The following is a 23656-nucleotide window of genomic DNA, read 5'->3' on the forward strand; positions in this document are numbered from 1 at the left end:
ACTACAGAATAAACCAAAAGAAAAACCAAGTGTGTGATTTATTGTGCTGTCCATTGAGCTCCTTCTCTGTGGCCAGAGATTAATATTTTGTGCAGAGAAAGCACCACTGTCTGACTGCTGTGCTTCTTCAGGTATAATCATAATAATGTTGTTTGTAATTTTTCCTGGTGCCAAATCATAGGCTATATAATAGAGGTGGTTCATGCCAGAATGCTCTTGGCTAGGTTGCATAGATCCCATGGGGCAAGGGGAATCCCTTCTGGTTCCTTGTGCATTTTGGTTCGGAGCAATTGGTTAACCTCTTCCCGTAGATTGCTGTCAGCTTTATTTATACATCTTTGGACTCCTCCTGAACGAGGATAGACTCCCTGGGAATGTAGGGCATTATTGTTAGATGCTTTTAGTTTCTAAAAAGAGTGCCCCCAGATAACATTTAACTGTTCAACAGCTCATTGTTACGTTCCATTTCCGCCTCCTCGTTTCTCAAACTTAAACCCAGCTGCTCATTAACATTTTATTGTTCTATAGGTGAAAAATGGCCATTTGAGGACGGCTGGCTGAGATGATAATATATTTTGTGGTTGGCTGATTCCCCTCTACATCCTTCCACCCTTATCACACCCCTTGAAAGCTGACGCTGTCAGTCATGTCCATGCAGCAGGGTGCGTTTCTAAGTACAATAAATGAACTATAAATGATTTTTTAAAAAAATAAATAAATCTGTTAAGCTGAAAGAAGTGGCTCAAGAAATTGATTTAAGATATATTTCCCAATATTACATTGTGGATGTAGGCAAAACAACTAGGCATATGAACAACTGCAGGGCGCACATTCTGGTGTTGGTAGCAAAGCAGCATCTCTCATCAGCTGTTCACTGCAGTCCCTTTTGCTGCTTGATGTTGAGGATCGATTCCATAAAGCTTCTCAGTAAATATAGGTCCCTTCCAAAGTCCTGTGCAGGACTTGACTTAATCAGGATTCCCCTGGCTTAGTCAGGCTGATAGATCTAAATAGTTACCTGATGGACTGGAGGCAACCTCTGGCTGGGCGTTTTGGACCTTTCTGTGCTTGCCCTCAACCAGTTCAGCGTTGACTGTTGCTACCCTCGGCTTCTTCTGAACTGCCAGCCTTGTGCCTGTTCCTGTGCTCACGTTTTGCTTGTGCTGCAAGATTGGATTGGGTAGGGCACCAGATCACTCATTCTGTAGAGCAGTTTCTCACCTAACAGTCCCTCTTAGCCACTGCAATCCATGAGCTTTTCTAGCTGTCGTCTGAATCTGGCTGGTAGCCAGGCAATATTCTGGCAACATTCCAATTCATTCTCTCATTATCCTCCTCACCTTGAAGTTCGCCATGATTGGCTTCAAGTGAGCGTGCTCAAAACCAGCACATGCTATTTCAAAACTAGCACATGCTGTTTTCAGTAAGCTGAAGCCAGAGCTGCGCTACTTGTTGGCCTTAGTGAGAACTTTTGGCCGTTTGTGCACAAGGTTTGAATCAACATTTGCTTGTATGCACATCTGCAAAGTTTCATTTAAGCTCTGAATCTGTGCATCCTTATGGTCATGTCCAGATACTTCGTGGCACATTCTTAAATGAGATACATATGAAACTGTCATATATTGAATCCAACAATTGGCCTGTTTGGACTAATATCAGCTACTCAGACTGGCAGTGGCTCTCCAGTTTTTCGGGCGAAAGCTATTATTCCCAGCCTGGCACGTGACATTTGTAGTTAAATCTCAGGGGTTGAGTCTGGTGCCTTCTGCAGCTGAAGCTTGTGCTCCGCTGTTGAACCATGACCCTCTCTCCAGGATGTTGATATATAGGAGTAAACAAAACGTATGCAGAAGCTGCTGTAGACATTAAGAAACAAATGGCAAAAGCCAAAAAATAAAAGCGAGCAGAGTGCCACAGGGCTCTGCCCTATGTCCTGTGCTGTTTAACATTTTTATAAATGACATCCGAGGACGTAGAGGGAATGTTTATCAAATCTTCAGTGGTCAAGAAACTGGGAAATATAGCTAGCATTGTAGGAGACAGAATCAAGATTCAAAATGATATTGACAGGCTGCAATGCTAGGCAAAAATGAGCAAGATGAAATTTCTCAGGGGGAAAGTAAAGTCTTGTGTTTTAAGTGTGTGTGTGCATGCGTGCACGCACGCACACGCACACACACACACACACACACACACACACACACACACACAAGGTCCAGGTCCAGGATGCGGGAGACCTGGCTTTGGAGCAGTAAATTGGTCTTAGCTGTACATGAGCCAGCATTGTGATGTTGCTGATTTAAAAGGCTAATGCAATCTAGCGTTAACAGAAGCACAGGGTCCAGATCACGAAGTAATACTTCTCTTCTGTTCAGCATTGCATCTTGAATATTGTGTCCAGTTCTGCAAGACACATTTTAAGGAGGATATTGACAAACTGGAGTAGAACCATAGAATTGCAGAGTTGGAAGGCACCCCGAAGGTCATCAAGTCCAAACCCCTTACAATGCAGGAATCTTTTTTGTATGTGCAGAGAAGAGTGACCAGGATGGTGAGGAGATCTGGAAACCCAATTCCCATGACTAATATTTGCTTGTTTTGCCCTGGATGAGCAACTTTTATGGGGGGGACAGGACAGGATAGGATAGGGCTCTTCAAATATCTGAAGGTCTGTTTTACTGAAGATTGCTCTCCATTGCTCCAGAGAGCACAATTTGTACCAATGGGTGGAAATTGCAAGGAAACAGATTTCAACGGAACATTAGGAGAAACATCTTAATAGTAAGCAGATATTTCACAGTAGAACAGACTGCCTTGGGAAGTGTTGGGCTCTTGTTTGCTGAAGATATTGTAAGCAGAGGCTAGACAGCCATCTGTCAGGGATGCTGCATTGAGCAAAGTTTGGACCAGATGACCGCCAAGGTTCCTTCCAGCAATATCTATGATACCTTCATAGGAGGATCCCTCTCAGTCTCTCCTCCATACCAATGTGCAGTGTCTGACAAAGCACTTAAAGTCCATTTCTTTCTTCTGCTTTGGTGCATAGATGCTTTTGTGGTTCAGCAAAGATGTGGGACATAGGCTTTTGTAAGCTGAGAACACCTCTCAGTCACTTGATTTGACTGTCACAAGTATATATGAGTACACCCATTTTTATATTATATTCTTTGCAGCTTCTAAAATCAAGGTTTGTGCCTGTCGTCTAAAATTATCAACTTTGCTTCCTTGCAGTTTCCATTCATTGTTCTGGTCCCGTCCCCCACCCTATTCCTCATTATGCTGAGTGCGAAGTTTTCTGTTCTTGAAAAAAAGGGGGGGGGGTAGCAAAATCTTTTCTTTCTTTTTCAAATTTGTCTTCTTTATGTTCAGTCAAAATCAACCTATGTGCTCTTTGGTTTATAGACCCTCAAAGTACCTGAAATACAAAGCAGCAAGGAATCACTTTATTTAGAGGCAAGTCAGCAGGCCATTTTAACCTTGTATTGACTTCTCTGCCAGCAACTGTCTCTGGCAAAGGTCTGTTCCAGCCTTGCTAGTGGAGATGCCAGAGATCAAAAGCTGCAATGCATGAATGTGGGTGGATGGCTGCATTGTATACTGGGATCAAGGACGGCACAGTATACCCAACTGCAGTGAAGTCATGAATGTCCATAACAAAAAAGGATTAATTACAATAACCAATTTTCAAGACATCACCTGTTCCATATTCATAGCCCTTTAATCCAGTGTTTCCCAACCACTGTTCCGCGGCACACTAGTGTGCCGTGAGATGTTGCCTGGTGTGCCGCGAGATGTTGCCTGGAGGGAGGCGGGCGAGTCGGGCGGCGAGAGGCGGCGGCGGCGAGGAGAGGCCGCCCAGCGCGGGGCTCTCGCCGTCTGCCTGCCTGGCTGCCTGCGAGCTCGGCGGGCAGCGCCTCCGTCCGCAGCGCCCGCCTCGCGGCTCTCATTCCCTGCCCCTGCCAAAGCTCACCCAGCCAAGCCGCGCTCTCCTTCCTGCCTCGCTTTGCTGCCTCCTCCCCCCCACCCCCAAAGCTTGGAGGTTCCCTGGCAAGGGGGAGGGGGAAAAATTGAAACTTACACTTTCGTGCGTCCCTCCCGGCGTGACGCTGCGCGCTGACGTCACGGGGCTGTAATGGTGGTGTGCCTCGAGATTTTTTTCATCAAACAAGTGTGCCTTTGCCCAAAAAAGGTTGGGAAACACTGCTTTAATCTAATCTGAAAACCTCTGTTTCTCTCCAAAATCCTTGTGTGGGTTTTGAGGCACAGAGATTGCAGGCTGTCAGCCACTGCTGAATATTCAGCTGTTGATAGCTACGTCCTCCTAATGTTGTGATTGCACATAATTATTATATATTCTGTTGCTTTTCCTTTTGGATCATTTGCACACAGTAATATGGGGAAGTTCTTTTATTTTCTTATATTCTGTCCACATTTTCTTTGGATGACTGTTTCCTAACAGCAAAGCAGTATGTCCACAGTAGGGCTGGGCAATATATCAATATATCGTCCAAAACGGTTTTGAAGTTCACATTGTGATAATTGTTTCATAATGTTTGAGGTGGCAATAGAGCGCAAATCACAATATGTGGGCTAAGCAATATCTGGTTTTCAACATCGCGATAACTCACCAGCTAAACACTGCAATGTTATCAGCAGCTAAACCTCACAATATCACCAGCTAAATGGCAATGTTATCACCAGCTAAACATTGCAATCTACCACAATCTCTGAAATAAGGATGGAACTATACAGAGGTGAACAGGACAATGCCCTGGCAACTGCTACTACTTAGGGGTCTAAAACGGATAAATGGCAATATTATCAATCATTACAGACTCAGTTTCATCAGCAGACAAGCCAAAATGCATCCCAACAGGACTTTTGTTTTTGAGCTTGGCTACCAAATGGTGGTATTCAGGACAATTCAAAGTACGGCAATGAGTCATAGTGAATGCAAATAATCTGAGACTGCCTGCTAGGAGGCAGAAGCAGCAGTGGCAGAAACAGCTTGCCATGACCATGGTACATGTAGGCAGTAGTGGCAAAAACCTTCAAGGTCTCGCGGTGGCAGCACAATTAGTGGTGGCCTGCGAATTCTCGCAGCGGTGACGGGAGGTTGCAGCAGTAACCGTGGTGGCCTGCAAGGACTCAGAGCAGTGACAGGGAGTGGCGGCAGTGGCAGTGGACTGCGAGTCCTCGTGGCAGAGGCCTGCAGGGACTTGTGGCTGTGACAGGAGGTGACCATAGTAGCGGCATCCTGCAAGGCCTTGTGGTGGCAACGGGAGATGGCGGCAATAGTAGTGACAGCCTGCAAGGCCTTGTGGTGACAGAAGCAGTGGGGATTGTGAGGCCTCGCCATGGAGGCAATAAGTGATGGCGGCCTGCAAGTCCTCCAGGCGGTAGTGGGAGGCGGTGGCAGACGTTGTGACAGGCTGCCTCAGTGAGGCCTTGCAGGCCATCTCTGCTTCTGCCACCATCTCCTGCCGCCGCCACAAGGCCCTGCAGGCCACTGCTACTGCCACTGTTATGACAAGGCTTTACAGGCCGTTGCCGCTTTTGCCACTGCTGCAAGGCCTTGCAGGCCACCACCACCACCATGACAAGGCCTCGCAGGCTGCCGCCGCTTCTGCTGCTGCCGCCCATTACTGTGGTATGGCTTTTCAGATTGCTGATTATTATGCCACTGCTGCCAGGCTGCTGCTGATTCTGCCTCCCCCCCCCCCCCAGCTATTGTTGATTCTGCCACCGCCAGGCTGCTGTTGCTTCTGCTGCCTAGCAGGCTTGCTTGCAGTCTGGCAGTCCCAGATTATTTGTACTCACTATGACTCATCACCATACTTTGAATTGTCCTGAATGCCACCGTTTGGTAGCCAAGTCCAAAACCAAAAGTCTCATTCGGACGCATTTTGGCTTGGCTGCTGCTGAAAGTGACCATAAGGTGATTGATAATATCATCATTTCTCAGTTTTAGACCATTAAGTAGTAGCAGTTGCCAGGACGTTGTGTTGTTTGCCTCTACGTAGTTCTTTCCTTATTTCAGATATCATGATACTTTGATATATCATTATGTTTAGCTGGTGATACATTGCGATATTGAAATCCAGTTATTTCCCAGCCCTAGTCCACAGAGATGAAATGATTCAGAAACTTACACCTGTGTCTTTATGTGTGGTGTTCATGCAAGAAAAATCTACTAGGTGTGTGTAGTGGTATCATATTTTCAGGATTTAAGATCATCATAATTTTTTATATCCAAGTGAGGCTTATGCTTCCACATCTGCCCACTTTTCATAGCCTAAAATATGTATGTAGTCATTCAATATTTGCCTCACATACTGGATAAGCAGAGTGTGCTGGGGGAGAGTATTTGTCTACAATAAAGAGTGTTCATGGAGGGGGAAAATTATTATGAAACAAGTAGCTAGTAAGGAGCATGACCTATATAAACCACATCAGGCTTATTCTTAGTAGTAGAAGTAACAGCATTAATACTACAAGTTGTTTTTAAAAAGTTTTACGAAGACTCAACCCACTGAGATTAAAAGGTATGACTAACTTAGGTCCATTAAATTCATTGGGTCTATTCAGAGTAGTTGGAGACAACCCTAAGAGTTGTGTGGTTTTGTTTTGTTTTTAAATATTCCCATCACTCAAGCAAGTCTGCAGAATTGCTTTTGGACCCTGAGAATTCCAAATTTGTGGTTCTTTTTCTGCATCATTGTTGAAAGATCTAAGGCCCACCTAACCCTATAAAAAGCAGTAATATATAGAATAGAATGCATTGCTCCTCCTCTTCCTGCATTCAGTTTTTTCCATCCTCTTGCAGCCACTCTGCACAGTCCACTTCATCCGAAATTCCCTATGTAAAAATTGCAATGTAAAAACAGTGAGCCTTGTACCTTTATACAGATGTATATAGTGTGAGCACTGTACTGTATATCGCTGTAGTATTCTGGAGAGTATTATGTCTGGAATCAGAGGCAGTTTGCCTCTGGAAATCAGTTGCTCAGAAACCAAGCACTTAAAGAGGACTATTGCTCTCATATCCTGCTTGTGAGCTGCCCAGAGGCAATTGCGTGGCCACTGTGGAAAGTGGGATGCAATGCTAGATGGGTTCTTCATCTGAGACAGCATTGCTCTTAACAGTGTGTGCTGTTGCCACTGAACTCCATAAGGAGAAAGAGAGAAGATAAGTGGAAGGACTCACTTTTGCCCATTTTGTTCAGTGTTGACCATGCTGATCAGCAGCAGCTGTTTAGGACTTCATACAGCAGTTTCTCTCAGCCCTGCCTGGTTTGGCCATGTGACCCTCTGCCCCAGTAACAAATCAGTGGTCAGCTTAAATTCAGATCTCTTATTGTCTCTTATTAACTCTCGCTGAGGTATCCAAGCTGTTTCTATTCTGGGATGTTTCACCTTGCTAGCCAGTAGTCGAGTATTTAGTGTTGGCCTTCCCAGTGAGAAGTCCTAACTATGTCTACTGGCGAACAGTAATCTTTTTATACTCTGGACAAATGCCTTTGTTTCATATGTAGTAATTTAGTTTAGCATTCCTCTGGTCGTATTTCGTTAGCTCAGTATAAATGACAACTGTTACAAAACACATGTCAACCTGACCAGTGAAAATGAAGCAGTTTAATAAGCTATATTCAAAACTTGCATAGAATCTGCTTCCTAATTTTAAACAGCATCAAAATAGGAGCAAGCCATATCTTGCAGGTCACAGGTGTGTAAGAGTTCACCCCTTCCCATGATTCAACAATCCTTGGATGCTGGGGCCTTTTTCCTTAGCAGCTGGGAATGTTTCTGTACTTGGAGAATGCACATTTATTTGTCTTATCATATATAAAAATACTACAGAATACAAGAGCACCGAATGCACCAAATTGCAGAACAAAACCCTTACTTTTAGTGAGAGAGCACAACCCTGTTTCTGTGTTCATTGTGCACATTCATTCCAGTGTTTCCAGTGTAGCATAGGCTCAAAGGTTTCTAGTACAAAGATTTTCTTGTTTGTAATGTTTTCTGTGAAGTATAAAAGCGTATATTCATTGCCGTCCCACAGCATTTGAAGAATGGCAAAGTTAAAAAACAGCACTCCTTTGCAATATGTTTATTAACAAGTTGAGCCAAAGCTTCCGTCCTTAACTCTCTAGCATTCTCCCTCTTCCCTTTTCCATCAACTCACACTAATAAAGATGTAAGAGGTGGGGCACCCCAAGGATCTGTATTGGGGGATGGTGCTTTGAAACTTTTCCATGAATCATCTGGTGTTAGAGTGAGCAGTGAAGTGGACAAGTTTGTGGATGACACCAAATTATGATGGTGGTAAAAGCAAACACGGATTTCAGAGAGCTTCAGAAGGATCTCTCCACACCAGGGAAATGAGCAATATAACTGTTTCCAAGCATCTGTTTCTGATGATAATGAGAACTAGAACTACATGTTATCAGCATACTGGTAACGCGATGCTCCAAATTGGCTGCTTACCCCATACAGCCATGGGCAGCCCATTCCAATGCCTCCCCCATCAACACAAAGCCACGCCATGTTTGCCCCTACCATTAGCTCCTCTTTCCTGGTTGCTGCAGTGCTTGCTGGGTTCCTGCCAAACCCAGATTTGTAATTTCTGGTCTTGTGCAGCGACCTGTGGGGCGGACCATGCAGGCGGAGGCTCCGCTCTGCTTCAGATGGTTAAAAGGGGTCTGGCGCTGCTCTCAGCAGTGCAGTCGGTCCCAGAGCATCACCCGCCCAGCTCACCCTCTCATCTCTCTCTTTCTTGCAGGCTAACCTTTTTCCTTTCCAGATATGGTCTTAATGATGGTTGCTGTTTTTGTAGGGCCGGGAAGGAATTTTCCTTCCCCATAGCAATTGTCACAACTTTGACAGTTTAGGCCTTGGGACAGAATCCTTTAGCCTAACATCTGTGGAAAGGGTGAAGTGGTGACTTACCCGCTTCCTGCGGCGGCAGTAACAGGGCACTTCGTTAGAGGGGTCATGAGGGGAGTCTCTGTTCACAAGCACATGATGGATGGGCCATAGAGCCCCCCACAGCAATTTGGGGGAGGGATCAACTGCATAAACACGTGTTTTGCGTTGGTCCCATCTTCCCCCAAATGACCCTGTCATGCCTCAGAACCCCAGCAAGGGGCTGAAAGGGATACATGCCCAGTGCCTATGCCAAGGTCTACATCTGAATTCAATAAAGTTGTGGCCATTTTAATCCCAAATATGTTGTCATGTCTACTCATTTATCTGAGGCCTGGCTCCTGGGGGATGGGGAACTGTCAGGGTACGCAACTCCTTGTGACCTCCCCCAGTACCTTCATATAGATGTTAGAGCAAGTTGTGAGGAACCTTTTCTGGACTTGTCTGTTTTTAAATTAGCAATGACCAACAGAAAACTTTTTTTTCCAGATTGTTCTGTGGGTCTGGGAAACAAATCATGGCTACAGACAGTTCGTTCAAAGTTTTTTTTAACAACCTAGTTGGCAGTGTGTGAAGTTGGCCAGTGTTTGCATATGTGATGTGAACACTTGACAGTCCACCAGGGTCTCAAAGCATAGATAGTTTTTGGGGGAATGATATAGCCTGGTCCCAAGCAATTTGGGATTTATAGATTAAAACTGGCAGATTGAATTCCTGGGGACAAATTGGAAGCAGTGCAGGTTTTTGAATCGTGGTGCAATATGATCCAGTCAGCTAGTTCCAATTGAATATCTAGCTACCATATTCTGAACTAATTGAAGTTTCTGAGTAGTTTTCAAAACCCCACTTACAATGTTTTGTAGTAATCTAAAAGTCTTGTAGATGCAGAAGCTGCTCTTCAGGAGAGACTTCAGTTAGTATATTTTATAATACACATTGAACACAACAGAAATTCTGAGGGAAGGCCAGAGAATATTATTGATGCTTGTGTTCAAAAGCCTGTGAAATGAGCATGTGTATTGTGCATAAATAAAAGATCAGGGAACATTAAAACGTGAGGTGATAGTGGAGTAAAATGGCTATCTTTTAAGTAAAACACCACCGACAATATTTAGTAATGATTCATTTAAACCAATCACACAAACAACAAATCTAAGTAAACATGGAACAGTTTGGTCACGCAACTGAGGTCACACCTCTTTAAGGATGAAAATGTAACTTGATCAGCATCAAATAAAAGAGCTCTTTCATGAAGGTGTAGCATTAATCTATTGCATGGAGCAGATGGCTGGAAGGAACAATGAAGGCTGCACAATGGGTCTTTGCACAGTAATACTGTGTTTTTGCTGTCTGAAATTGTAGCTTTGGCAGTTACTGTGAATAGCCCTAGGCTACAAAAATACAAATAATGTTTATCCTGGTTGCATTGTATCTGTGTATCATCTTTAAACAGAGCAAGCAAATACTTTTATTATTGCTTTTATTGCAGTGTCACTATGAGGCTGTAACATCAGCTTGCAGTTTGAAGTTGTCATGGTTTTCTTGTGTGAAAGGAAATCTCTCCTTTCATTTCCTTGGCTTTGTCATTAATAATAGTGGAAGATGTATTTTTAATTATGTATTAGCATGCACTGATATGGTATATTTGCATCTGTGTGCTATATTGTTTCATGTCCTTGATAATAATTACGCATGTAGTACTTTCATTGATGTTAATAAGTCTTAAAAGCAGTTTAAGTAGGAATAATTAGGACATAAAGAGAATAGAAACGTAAGTTAAATGCAGAAAATAGTTTAGTGTTTGGTTAGACCAGATCAGGACCACTGTTTTTTGTAAAACACGTATGGGGCAAACATAATGAGCAACTGGCCATTAAAGAGCAAGGAAAGGAAGCTTCAGCTGCCATTTAAGAGTGATAGCATTTTTTTAAAAAATAAACAAATAAATAAATATAGGCAGCCCCACTCTATTTTCTACAGAGGTCATTCATTAGGGCAACCAAGGCCAACACAGTTCCATTAAGCAGCTTCACTGTTGTATTCTGCGTTAGCTGTAACTTCTATGTCATCTTCAAAGACAGCCCCACATGGAACACATTGCAGTGACCAGTAGGTTACCAGAGCACAGACTACTGTGGCCAAGGTACCTCTTTTCAGGAACAGCTGTAGCTTGTGTGTCACTCAAAGTTGGCCAACAGAACTTTGGGGTCACTTAGGTCTCCAGATGGATTTGGAGTAATCCCAGAATACACACCTCCTGCTTTAAAGAGAGTGCCATTCCATCTCTGCCAGGTAATTTGCCCAAGTCCCAGACATGAGAACTGCCAACCACAGAACTTCCATCTTGTTGGATTCAGTCTCAGTTTATTGTCCCTCATCTAATCTGTTACAGTGTCCAGACTGCAATTCAGCGCCCTCATAGACTGACTCATATGGCATATTGATGGCACCCAGCGCTAATGCATCTGACCTTGCCCAGTCATTTCATATAAGCCAGTGTTTGAGAACCATTTTCTGTTTGATGCCTGACTTCTTGTGTGGAACCTTCCACTGGCCACATCCAAAGACAAAGACTAAAGACAAAAGTGGATGGAACAATGGATGTGATTCTTTTGTACTGTAGATGACATTCCCACCACAAAAAACAGAGGTTTCTATGCTTCTAAATGCCCCGCTCTCCATTCTCCCTCAGCACTCAAGAAGGTAGGATATGCAGCCTGTCGAGAGTCTCAAAGGTTGGACAGAGAGGTCTGGCTTGAGGTTCCACACCCCTGAAATAGATGTTACAGCATGGGGGACAATATGTGGCCCTGCAGTACCCCATTTATAGTTTTGCTCACCGTGCCTTATGTGAAAGGTGTTAATTCTTTGCTGATTTCTCTCCTTCTTGATGAACAAAAGGAAACTGCACAGTAATACCACAATTCCATGCATGTCTGCTCAGAAGTAAACCCCGCTGAGTTCAATGGGAGTCGCTCCCAGGTTTGCAGCCTAATTCTCTTTCTATTTTATAAGCTCCAAGCTTCCAAAGGCTCCTTACTTATCACACTATTTTTGGCCTGTATGAATTGTTTATGTCTTCTGTTGGAAGTAAGGCAAGCCAATACTGGCACAGAAATGCAAGATTTCTTTCCAGCACATTACTAGCATCTTTATTTTTGTACCAAAAAAAGGGATGTGGACGCCAGCCACCAGCCAAAATTAATTCGGAAGCTTAGATTGCAAGGCTTCCTGGCCAACGTGTCCCCATCTTAAGTCAATGAACTTGGAGAAGTATTCAATAGTAATCAGAGAAAAACATAATGAAGCAATCTCTGTCATTTACTGTCAATGGAATGTGCTCAATGCAACTAGGACAAAAAGAAAACGTTGCTTGTTTTGATGGGTGGTGGGAAGAGGGGGATGCCAGTATAGTGATGATTTGCTGTGTTTCAGTCTTGAAAGCAGAGATGGGCAGTGGTCTGCAAGGCTCTTTATATGACTGAGAACCCGACATTTCATTCTTAAGTTATCCTTTGAAAACGTGAGTGGAGAAAAAAGTAATTAACCTGCAGTGCAGTCTTATAGCTGTCTATTCAGAAGTGAGATCTGTGGACTAAATGTGGAGATCAGAGCCTAAAGATCAGAGCCTTTAAATCCAAATATAATGATTTGAATTCTACACCTGTATATTATAAGTTTAAATATAGTAATAATGGCCAATTAAGAGTATTATACAGTTAAGAATTAACTTTGTCTTATAAAGTGGATACATATTCTATGTTTATGCCTGGCCTTTTTGTTGTTGTTGTTGTTGAGTTGGGGGATACACATTTATATGTGTTTTATTTTGTTTTATTTTTTAATTTTATTTAGCTGTCAATTTTACTTTAACTAGCTGTATGCTTTATTTGTGCATCTAATTTCTTCAAACTGTGACTGTAACAATAGTAGTAGTAAATAATAATAATAATAATAATAATAATAATAATAATAATAATAATAATAAACCCATTCAGCTGTGTTCATGTAAATCAGGAGTGGGAAACTTGTGGCCCTCCAAATGTTGCTGGAGTTCAACTCCCATCATCCTTGACCACTGGAACTGGTGGGAGTTGTCGTTCAGTAACATCTGAAGGGTACTGGGTTAGGTGCCCCGTCTAGATAATGGTAATAATACAGGTTATCCCAACTATGAGATAGCTATGGAAATGGGTACAGACCAAACTTCCCTGGAAGAAGTTATTTTTCTACATATGATTGGAAATCATCCAAGCTTTGATTTCTGAGCATAAATAGGAACAAAAGATGAGCTGGAGCACAGTGAGTCACTACGAGTTACCATCTCTTGAATTATTAGCAGGGAAATATAAAATGCAGACTTTTATTCTTCACCCCCTAGGCAATTGGGGCCTGGATAGCTTCTAGTGATTATTCCTAGTCCATAAATAAAAAGACATAAATGATGCTGCAAATATATTGGAACAGCAATATATTTTTTCCATCTAGTATGGATGCATGCCACTTAAAATAAAGGGATGTTTAATCAAACCCTTTTTTCATGTTCAGGTAACTTCAAGTTAGCAACCATGTTTAACAGTAGCAGTAATTGGTACATAACTCTGGCAAAAGATATTAACTCTCTTTTCAGGCTTCAAAGTAAGGTCAAGCATATTGAATGCTGACTTCTTAAATATTTCCCAAAATGGGAATATTAATTTACCGAGTGTAGGATAAATTAACTAATTTGGATACCCTAATGCCTAAAATAAATAGATGACTTGCTCTTTTGGTGCAGAGAGACTTCTATGCATCCATTGTTGGAGGATACAGCTGTGCGGCAATTACTTTAATGCATTATCAGCACGTTACATGTTGGGAGGAAAAGGTCCATGAACACAGAAAACCAATGTAATTTTCATTTTCTCTCTCTCTCATATTGTGTCCTTATGTTGGTGTAACATTTTTCATGTTATAGCCTAGTTTTCGCTTTATGGCTTTCTTCAAATAGAAAAGCTATACCCACATAAACTGCAAAGATGTGCATGTCCACAGTTGGGCATATGAATTATTTTTAGTCAAAACAAAAATTGAGTATAACTATATGATTCCACAGATGCTCAGTGCAGAAATACAAAAGACCCACCCTCTTGGAAGGGAATTTCACTATCCCTCTTTAACTGCGGTGTTAAGCATTCATGCAAAGCAGAATTCCCATTTAGGTAGGATTTGAAACCAAGGTGAAGTGCTAAAATTTGTTTCAGTTCTTGGTTAAATGATACCCTGGTTTGGCTTAATGTTCATGCTAATGTAATTGCTAATCACAGATGGGAAAGGGGAAGTTCACTTCTGAGAGAAACATGAATCAGGAGGAAGTAGACATCCTTTAGCCCATTTACAATCTCTTAACTGTGGTCAAGAGCATGGGGGCATTGAATGTTTGGTCATGCAATTGTAACTGGTATTAAAAGCATGTTTCCGGCAAAAGACGTCCAGCTGCTGTTTCAGTTTACTACAGTAATAACAGGCTGCTAAAGTACATATATTCCAGTGCTTCAGTGTCTTTGTTGCTGGTCCTTTTTTAAAAATAACAACACCGCCTCCTTATTAAAACCTGATGGGCAATGCATTTGCACTACTGAAAGATTTGGAACATTGCACAGATTTTTCAGAAGTCATGTCTAGAGAACCCCCAGCCTGGCAATTTTCTGCCCTGAGGCATGACTGTTAATTTATCTGAATTTTAGTTTAAGGAAGTGATAAACAACCTTGTTAAAATAGCAAAAATACATCTTCTTAACTGAAGCAGGACTGTCTTTTCAGTCTTTTCAGATGTACAGTGGTACCTCAGGTTACATACGCTTCAGGTTACAGACTCCGCTAACCCAGAAATAGTGCTTCAGGTTAAGAACTTTGCTTCAGGATGAGAACAGAAATCATGCTCCAGTGGCACGGTGGCAGCAGGAGGCCCCATTAGCTAAAGTGGTGCTTCAGGTTAAGAACAGTTTCAGGTTAAGAACGGACCTCCGGAACGAATTAAGTACTTAACCTGAGGTACCACTGTATTCTGTATGTATTTCACAAGGCATCTTTTCTCTTACTTAAAAGGAAAGGGATTTTTTAAAATAAAGACATATCTTTTATCAAAAACTCTTATCCATGAGTACCTGAAACTTACAGACTTTAAAACAGAGATTTGTAAGTTGTGTTAGGCCTCTTGGTTCTAGCTTAGGTATGGGGAACCTTTGGCCCTCCAGTTATTGCTGAACTACAGCTGTCATGCTTGTTGTAGCTGATGGGAGTTATAGTTCAGCATCTGTTCTAGCTCCTCCATCCTAAATAGTCATTTAAGGACTTGCAGCATTTCCCAAAATGCCATTATTTCAGGCCAACATTCAGTTTTATATCACACTTATAACTCATGTTTTTTGAATACTTGTGATTCAGCATGTTAGTATTACAAGTTAATACCCCGCACGCCACCCCAGGTTATGGCTTTGTATAGATTTATTTAAAATTATACGTCTGTGTTCCCTACATATTGAAATGTTAAAACCCAGTGTGGAATTGATTTGGGTTCAGAGTGCTGCAGAGTTTTCAAAGGAAACTGATTAGCATGAGCTATTGTTATGCAGAATATAATGATGATATTATAAAACTCTCTTCTGTCACCGACCCAGGTGGTCTTACGATATGGCTGCACAGAAATGGCTGTGTAACGGTGGAAGTTGCAATTTGTAATTAAAATTGTTTTAACAAAAACAGAAGCAAGTAAAAGAACAAAAGGACCTGAACAGAGCTGGGAAATATCTAGGAACAGGAATGAAATTACTTAAAGCAGGCATCCCCAAACTTGGGTCTCCAGCTGCTGTTGGACTACAATTCCCATCAGCCCTAGCTAATAGGACCAGTGGCCAGGGATGATGGGAATTGTAGTACAAAACCAGCTGAAGACCCAAGTTTGGGAAACCCCAGCTAAAAGTACAGTATCAGCAATAAACCTTGGAGTATTGATGCTTTATTTGTGGAATGCCAGCAACTGTTCCAAGACCTGTCATCTTAGTTCTTAATACTAGTCTGTTGACTGTGAAAGTATAGTTGGCATAATGGGATTTGTGTTTAGATACCAGATTACCTGGTCCTTATTTTTTCCAATTCCTAATATTCCCTTATCTGTGCCTCCGTTGATAACAATGCATCATGGCCAGGTATTCCTTTTCGCCAATGTGTGTGGGTTTTTTGCAGTCCAAAATCTCATCATCTCCCCCCTCTTCCCGCTGCTTGAATTGATTCCTGGCCCAGAGTCTCTTAGGAGCCCTGGGGCAGCAGACCAAGTGCCCTTCTAGTCCAGAGTCCTGTTCCCACAGTGACTAGCAGGTTCAATTTAGCTACCAGAGGCACCAGATTAAATGGCTTTACAATGTCATAAGACAGTGGATATTAGCCATTGCCACGTCTTGTAACAGCAGCTTCACAAGTTAAAGAAATATGTCCTTTTCTGTCATAAATCTCCTGAAAGTCAGCTTCATTTGGTGACTGGGAGTTATTTTATTGAAGATAGAAGAGGGAGGAATCTTCCACCCAGTGTACATTGAATAGTGTTAAAAACCTCTGTAATGTTTCCCCTCAGATATATTTTATTATAGTTAAATTTCCTTAAATGCATTAGCGTAGGGAAGATGTCAGATCATTGTGGTTGACCTTTTCTGCACCTTTTTTCAGCCCTACAATCTTTCTTCTCAGAGATGAGACAACCAGAACAGCATGCTGTATTCTGACAGGAAAGAGAGGCAAGGAGCAGGGAAACGAGCTCATGACATAATAGCCACTATAGACATGTGGGATTAGTGTTCCTTTCCACCTTGTTTTCTCAGATGGGTTTCTCTTCTCTTCTCTTCAAAAGGTGGTAGGCGGGCAAAGGCAAGTAGATTGATGGGTTTGACATAGGAAGCAGATTAGACTAGTCTGCACAGCCTATCAATGCTGCCATCAACACCCAGCATCCGTAGGCGGCTGACAAGAACCCATCAGGGTTTGCTGTAGATTTCCCCCTTTAAAATTTCAGACCTTGGTGCTCCAACTGGGTCTAGCTGCCATTTTAATTTCCCATAAGGCCCATATTGGGAGAATGGTGGGGAATGGTGGCTAAATTTAGCTACCTAGCACAAGTTTGAGTACAGCCAGTGCTCATCATGGCCAGGTAAACCCATTGTCAGAGGGCACTTTTCCCAGGAGTTGGCCCTGCCAGCTACTCTTAGCATTGAATAGAAAATGTGGTTATGTTTTGCTCCGATGTTAATGTTTCACCTTTCAATTAGAAGAGGAGGAGCTCGTGCCAGAAGCAAAGAGAGCAGCAAGGCTTGCACCTGAACGCCCCAGTGGTACACACCCCGATGGTGGTGGAAATTCAGGGGTGCCATGGCTGTGTTGTGCTCTTTCAGTATGCACTGAAGGAAGTTTAGTAAAGGCCCCGGTTTCAGGGAGAGAGAGCGAGAGAGACACTTGTGATAAATTATATGCAGTCTTCAGTGCCAAATAGGGTCACAGGAGATGTGAGCATAAAATGACAGTCTTCAAACTTCTGCATACTAAGCTCCGCTTTTATGTGTAGTCTGTCATCTGGTCACTGTTTTGCCATGCTATTCCCCTCCTACATTAAACTTTAATTCTGTCACAATCCATCATACGGGATAAAAGCTGCAAGTGAGATGTATATTCGCTCCTCTTGCAGAGAAACCTGCTTGAAACCCGCCAATGATAAAATAAATCTCAGCGCAGTTTCCCAGGACACTCCCTGGACACAAAATAACATCTTGTTTTTCATCTCACACCACACATGTGCGCACGCACACAGACAACATTTATAAAATAAAAATTGATTACTACTTACTTATTTATAGGTCATCCTAAAATGTATTTGTGGCAGGTTCAAGGCAGTCAAAAACAAATTCGTCATACACCATACAATTAACATGAAATTAATTGCTGCAAGATGAGTGCTAGCTTAGATGGCTTTACTGAAGAGTTTAACAAATTAATGGAATATTATCATTCATGTATTAAAATTATATCTTTCCCTCCCACCCAAAGTAGCCAGGACAGCATGATAGGACTATCAGTGGCTATTAGCCCTGGTCATTTCTTTCTTTTATAAGTTGTTTTGTTAATTTTCAATGTATAAACACAATTACATAGAGTTTCCCTCCCATCCCAACTTACCTCCCCCCTTTCCCCCAGGACAGATTAGTCTATTAAGTTTTGCCAAATCCAGTTTGTGATTCCAGTGGATGCCATTTTTCAGGATTATCAATTGAATATTTTATAAGAGCATGCCACATTTTAATAAGGTCAGTGGAATTATCAATGGAATGTTTTATAAAAGGATGTCAAATTTTAATAAAGTCATCTGTCTCTTGTATTGTTCAATCCAATGAGATATAAGCAGAGGTTCCATTCCTTTCTGTGCTACTAGCATGCATGCTGCCACCAGAAGAAAAGTGGTTAATTATTTGTAACAGACGTCCAGTTGCTCTTCTCTGAAAATGGTTAATAGCCCCAAACTTGGGGTACATTCTACATGTTGACCCCGTGATATGGCTTATGTCCATAAATACACTCTGCTAGAAGGGCTGTACATGGTCACATGCCCACCACATGTGGAATGTTGTGTCTATCCTGTTGCAGCCTCTCCAGCACTGGAATGGGAGTGTTTTGCTGATATAGCTGTAGTAATTTAAATGTGTTCTCTCATATGCGAGTTGACACTGATTTAAAAGGTTTTTTAGCCCACAAATTATTCCAGTGCACCTCCTCAGTTTATATATCTAGGTTAGATTCCCATTGTCATTTTATAGAATTACGTTGTCCAATTGTTAACTCATTAATTATTTTGTGAAGTGTAGATAGTAGCTTTTTTAATGTTTGTTTGTGTCTAAAATTAAATTTTTAAATGATGCTAGGAGTTTCATAGAATGTGCTTTAATTATCATTTCTTTAAGAGGCTTCTGACCCAAAGGCTTTAGACTCTGGGTGTTGTCACAGTACCTTGGAAAAGAAAGATACCAACAGAATAGTGAAAATGGATCTGGACCTGGGCGATATACAGATTGCAGCTCATTCAAGGAAAAAAACAATGTGTAATATTGGACAAATCATGTTATGGCCTCTGTTTTCTTCCAGCTGGAAACTGTAAAATATAATTATGATCCCTTGTCATGGGGGAGTGCTCTCATTTGTGAGGATAAATGAAGAATTATTATATTATACAATACAGTACTATATTGAGTTAGAATAATTCCCCAGGCTGCTGAACTAGGTTGGATTTAGGAAATTGTGATGTTTTACTATGTACTTTACTTCCATTGTTTCTTCTGTTTTTGGAAGATGGCTAAAACCACCTTAAAACCACCTTTTTGTATAAATATACAAGTAGTTATATGTTAATGCAGAGCTCCTCCCAGTGGAGGCATTGCCCCACCAACCTCAGTCTGCTCTCAGCCCAGCCCCTTTCTGCCTGGACCCAGCCCCTTTATGGTACCTCGGTTTTCGGATGTCTCCGTTGACGAACATTTCGGTTTTTGAACGCCATAAACCCAGAAGGAAATGCTTTGGTTTTCTAACATGCCTTGAAAGTCAAACATGCCACGCAGCTTCCTCTGAGTGTAAGATCCTGAGGCCTAGCTGTCGGCTATTGACTTTTCAGTTTTCAAACATTTCAGAACTCGAACGGTTTTCTGGAATGGATTAAGTTCGAAATCTGAGGTACCGCTGTATTGTTATAGGATGTGAATGTATGTGTGAGGTAGAACAAAGAGGGACAGTTTAAAAGTCGTGAGATGAAGTGTTAGTCCCTTTTAGAAAAAAAGTAGAACAAGAAGATCTGCTGCATGGCAGAATATATTTAAAATTCAGATGAAGACTATAGATGGAATCCTGTTTATATTTAATCAAACCAAGTTGCACTCTTAGAGCTGTTTCTGCAGAGCTTTGCTCACAGCTGAATGAATCATTTGCAATGTGTAATTTGTGGTGAATTTAGTTTCCTTTGTGGAAACATCCGTCAGCAGAAAATTTACAGATGTGGTTCAAAAGCACTTAAAATATGTTACATGGCATTCTATTTCCACTGTAACATCATGTTACACTGGTTATTCCATGTTGCTGCTCTAAAATAAAGCTTGGTAACTGTTGGCTGTTTCCTTAAATGTCCATTGTATGCAATTATTAATACAGAACCTAGGCTTGGTATCTTAGAATGATGGGGCTGGAAAGGTCTCGGATTCCTTCAAATTCATTCTGCATGTTATGGCAAGATCAGGCCCCCTTCAGGTTATATTGCAGAACACAGTGTTCCAGATAATGAAAATGAGTTAGATAAGCTACACATCCACAGCGAAATCATTGCTGCCTCAACTCCAGTTATGGTAATCAACTTTGGCTGTGAAACAAATTGCATTGGCAGAATCTCTTTTTTAGAAGAAAACTTCTTATGGACTCCAGCCAACATCCTTAATCGTTCACACAGTAATGTTCCAGAGAAAGGGGCAAACCCCAAGATCTTAAGGTTCAGGCATTCTTTTTTCAGTTTGAAATTATTAGACTGATTGTAAAAGAGGGTTCTGATGATAGATTAGTATGCCAATTTGTGGGTGGCTATATAAAGTTTGTGTTAATGTGTTTTCTTCTTCTGAATTTTCCGTCATTTTCACTATAATTATCTGTAGTGTCTTTAAAATTCAGTTTGTTCACATGTTACTGTGACACCTGTAAGCACATAATGTGCTTTAATGGACTTGCTCTTTCCACACACACTCAGCTTAAATTTGGCTTGAAAGAAGCCTGCCTTAGCCAATAAAATGTGTCGTGCCCCCCGCAACTAATCACTGCAGAGAGAGGGAGGGAGGGAGAGAGAGAGAGCTGGGGAGGTATGCATGTAGGGCCCCCAATTGTTTTTATGGTTTGTAAAATTGTTATTGTTAAGTTAAATTTGTGTACCACCCTGAAGATCACAGGGCAGTTCACAAGATAAAAATACAAATTAAAAACATAAAATACATAATAAAAGAACAGCAAAATAAAATGAACCAATAGTGAAATGAACCTCCCACAGACCATAGAATGTTAATCAGCCAAACGCCTGTTTAAGAGAGATGATTTGGCCTGGTTTCTAAAGATATATAATGAATATCTTCAAAATGCAGTGGTACCTCGGAAGTTGAACAGAATCCATTCTGGAAGTACATTCAACTTCCAAAACTTTCGGAAACCAAGGCGTGGCTTCTGATTGGCTGTGGAAGCCGTGGAACACTCACTTCTGGGTTTGCAGTATTCAGGAGCCAAAACATTCACCTCGCAAGGCATTCGGGATCCAAGGTACGACTGTACTATGATGACGATGAAGGCCCCAGCCGAGTCTCCTTGGGGAGAGCATTCCACAAATGGGGAACCACTGCAGAAAACGCCCGCTCCCATGTTGCCACCCTCCAACCCTCTCCCGATCGCAGTGTCCAGGTCAATTCATATGGGGAGAGTGAGGTATTTAAGTCCTGAGCTATTTAAGGCTTTATCAGTCCAAAACATTACATTGAATTGGACCCTGAAACAAATTGGCAGCCTGTGCAGTCAAGCCAGGATCAGTGTAATGTCCTCAAATTGTTGCTGTCCTGGTGAGCAACCTGGCCTTGGAATTCTGCACCAGCTGGAGTTTCCATAGCGTCTTCAGAGGCAACCCCACATATAACACATTGCAATAATCTAACCTAGAGGTTACCAGAGCAATATACTCATGGGCCCAAAACAGTTGGTGACCACTGCCCATGACTTCCTTTGTTCTATACTTCATCTGAAGCAGGAAGTCACACATCTTCCTCATGGGCACAACAGCTAAACTCCAGATTTGGTACCTCAAGTGCCACCATGAACAGTTCAGGAAAAGTGATCTGTAAGAAGGGAGAGAAGCCATAGTCTATAGAGCAATGAATTATCTCCTCTCTGTCATTCCTTCCAGTTAAACTGTTCTACAGTGATGTTGTGGTAAGAAATTATTTATTTCTTTGGTAGCTTATGATTTTGAGTTATGTAATTATAGATACACTGCTTTTTGTTTGTTTATTATGGTATAGCGGATGTATCTATTTTCATGATTATAAAAATTATTTATGAGTAGATATTAAAATACAATTATAATAGCTTATGATACTTCCAGAAAGGCAAATTGCTCATCAAGATAGGCCAGTTTACTAAGCAATGTCCTGTAATAGTACCCTAGCATGTCAAGTGTTGAAATACTTCTCAGGGAATTGAAACTAATTGAGAAATGGTTTAGTGAGCTTTAGTCTAGGCTGCTACTCCACATTATTACAATTCAGTAATTAGACATTATTTACTTCAAGTTATTTCATTTTATTTACTGCCTAGTGTTCATAAAGTGTGTTCTTTGTTCAGTATATTGAGAGGTCAGATGTTTTGAGCTTTTAATTCTACACAGAAAACATACTGAGGAAATATTCTAAGGGACAATGTGATATGGGTGACAAATTATGATATGCAAGCTGCTACTTGATATATTCCTTTCGAGGGGATTTTCTGGCAGCATGTCTACTCTCCTACGAAACATAACTTTCTAAATATGCGTAATGCTTCAAAACAATACAAAGCCTTTTGAGAGAGGGACTAAGTCCAGACTAGCATAAATAACCCAAGAAACACTGTTGCGGACAATTCTGATTCCTGATAACTCTGGTTTCCTGGTAACTGAGGTTATCAGGGACCAGTTTAGCTCTCACTGGACAAACTACAAGCTGGAGGCCATAGGTCGCAGCTTGTAGTTTGGAGAAAGCTAAATCACAAGCCCAGGTTCAGACAGCAGCAGGATAACCAAAGCAGCTGCAATCTCCCACCAGAGCCCACGTGATTACACAGTCATGCTTTGACTTAGCACAATGTGCGAGCCAGACCATTGGCTCCAAAAAGCGGCTTAACTGTCACTAAGATGGAAAATTGCTTCAGCCAGGCAGGAGGCTGAATGGAGGAAGTGCGGCTTGAATGCAGACAGCCTGTGTTATATCTGAGAATAAAATATAGGGCTCTTTAATTGTCTGAAAGCACTTCTAGATGTTCCAAAATTTTGTTTTCATCCTTAGCTGTCGTTTGCTGAAGTTGCTCTTTACAATTGTATTTTGCGAATAAACGCCTGTGTGATCTAAATCTTCTACACAGTTACAAACTGAGCCTGAGCTGTAAATCTGTTTCCGAATTCAATGGCTCTCTCAACCATTGTATTTTAAGAATGAACTATGGGAGTGGTATTGCAGGGAATGAGGTAGTTGATTCCTTAAACAAGTATACAAAGAAACAAATTGTGAAAATCTCTATTCATGTTGCCCTTCAAAGAGTAGAGAAGAGAATGGATAATGCCCTTTAGCTTACAAGTTGTGTTCAGTGTTTTACATTGAAAGAGTGTATTTGTTACATTTGTGAAGACAATAGGCTCCATAAACAAAAAAACTGCACAACTTAAAACTTGCTCAAAACTGTGGGGCAAAATTTAAGCTTATAGGAGAAAAGGTATTAGGATATTCTATCTATCTATTTTTATTTTGAATTACATTAAGAGATTAGTAAGTCAAAAACGTAAGAAATTACGTAGTGTCTTACAGGCTTTCTGTTGCCAAAACACGCTATGCAAATAATTGCAAGTTTCCAAATTAATTATCCTTTAAATATTACTTAGATAAAATGTGGGATTTGG

At 41.5% G+C, this 23656-nt stretch overlaps 1 protein-coding gene and 1 long non-coding RNA gene across 5 annotated transcripts in view; both read left to right on the forward strand.

Annotated features, from left to right (window-relative positions):
- RAPGEF5 (Rap guanine nucleotide exchange factor 5) overlaps window positions 1-23656 on the forward strand; it is a 128892-nt gene that overhangs the window by 78701 nt on the left and 26535 nt on the right. The window contains exon 1 of one of the 4 annotated variants that reach the window (XM_081164462.1): window positions 21851-21939. The exons of the other annotated variants lie outside the window; for them this stretch is intronic. The gene's annotated coding sequence lies outside the window, so the exon portion shown is untranslated. Of the gene's footprint in view, window positions 1-21850; window positions 21940-23656 lie in introns of those variants that run through there. 4 annotated transcript variants of the gene reach the window in all.
- On the forward strand, window positions 5713-18629 carry LOC308570317. The gene is made up of 3 exons (XR_014001118.1): window positions 5713-5938; window positions 13706-13818; window positions 16630-18629. It is a non-coding gene; the product is annotated as an uncharacterized lncRNA (long non-coding RNA).

The sequence above is a fragment of the Podarcis bocagei genome (genome assembly GCF_964188305.1).
Source record: "Podarcis bocagei genome assembly, chromosome: 12".
Taxonomy (NCBI): domain Eukaryota; kingdom Metazoa; phylum Chordata; class Lepidosauria; order Squamata; family Lacertidae; genus Podarcis; species Podarcis bocagei.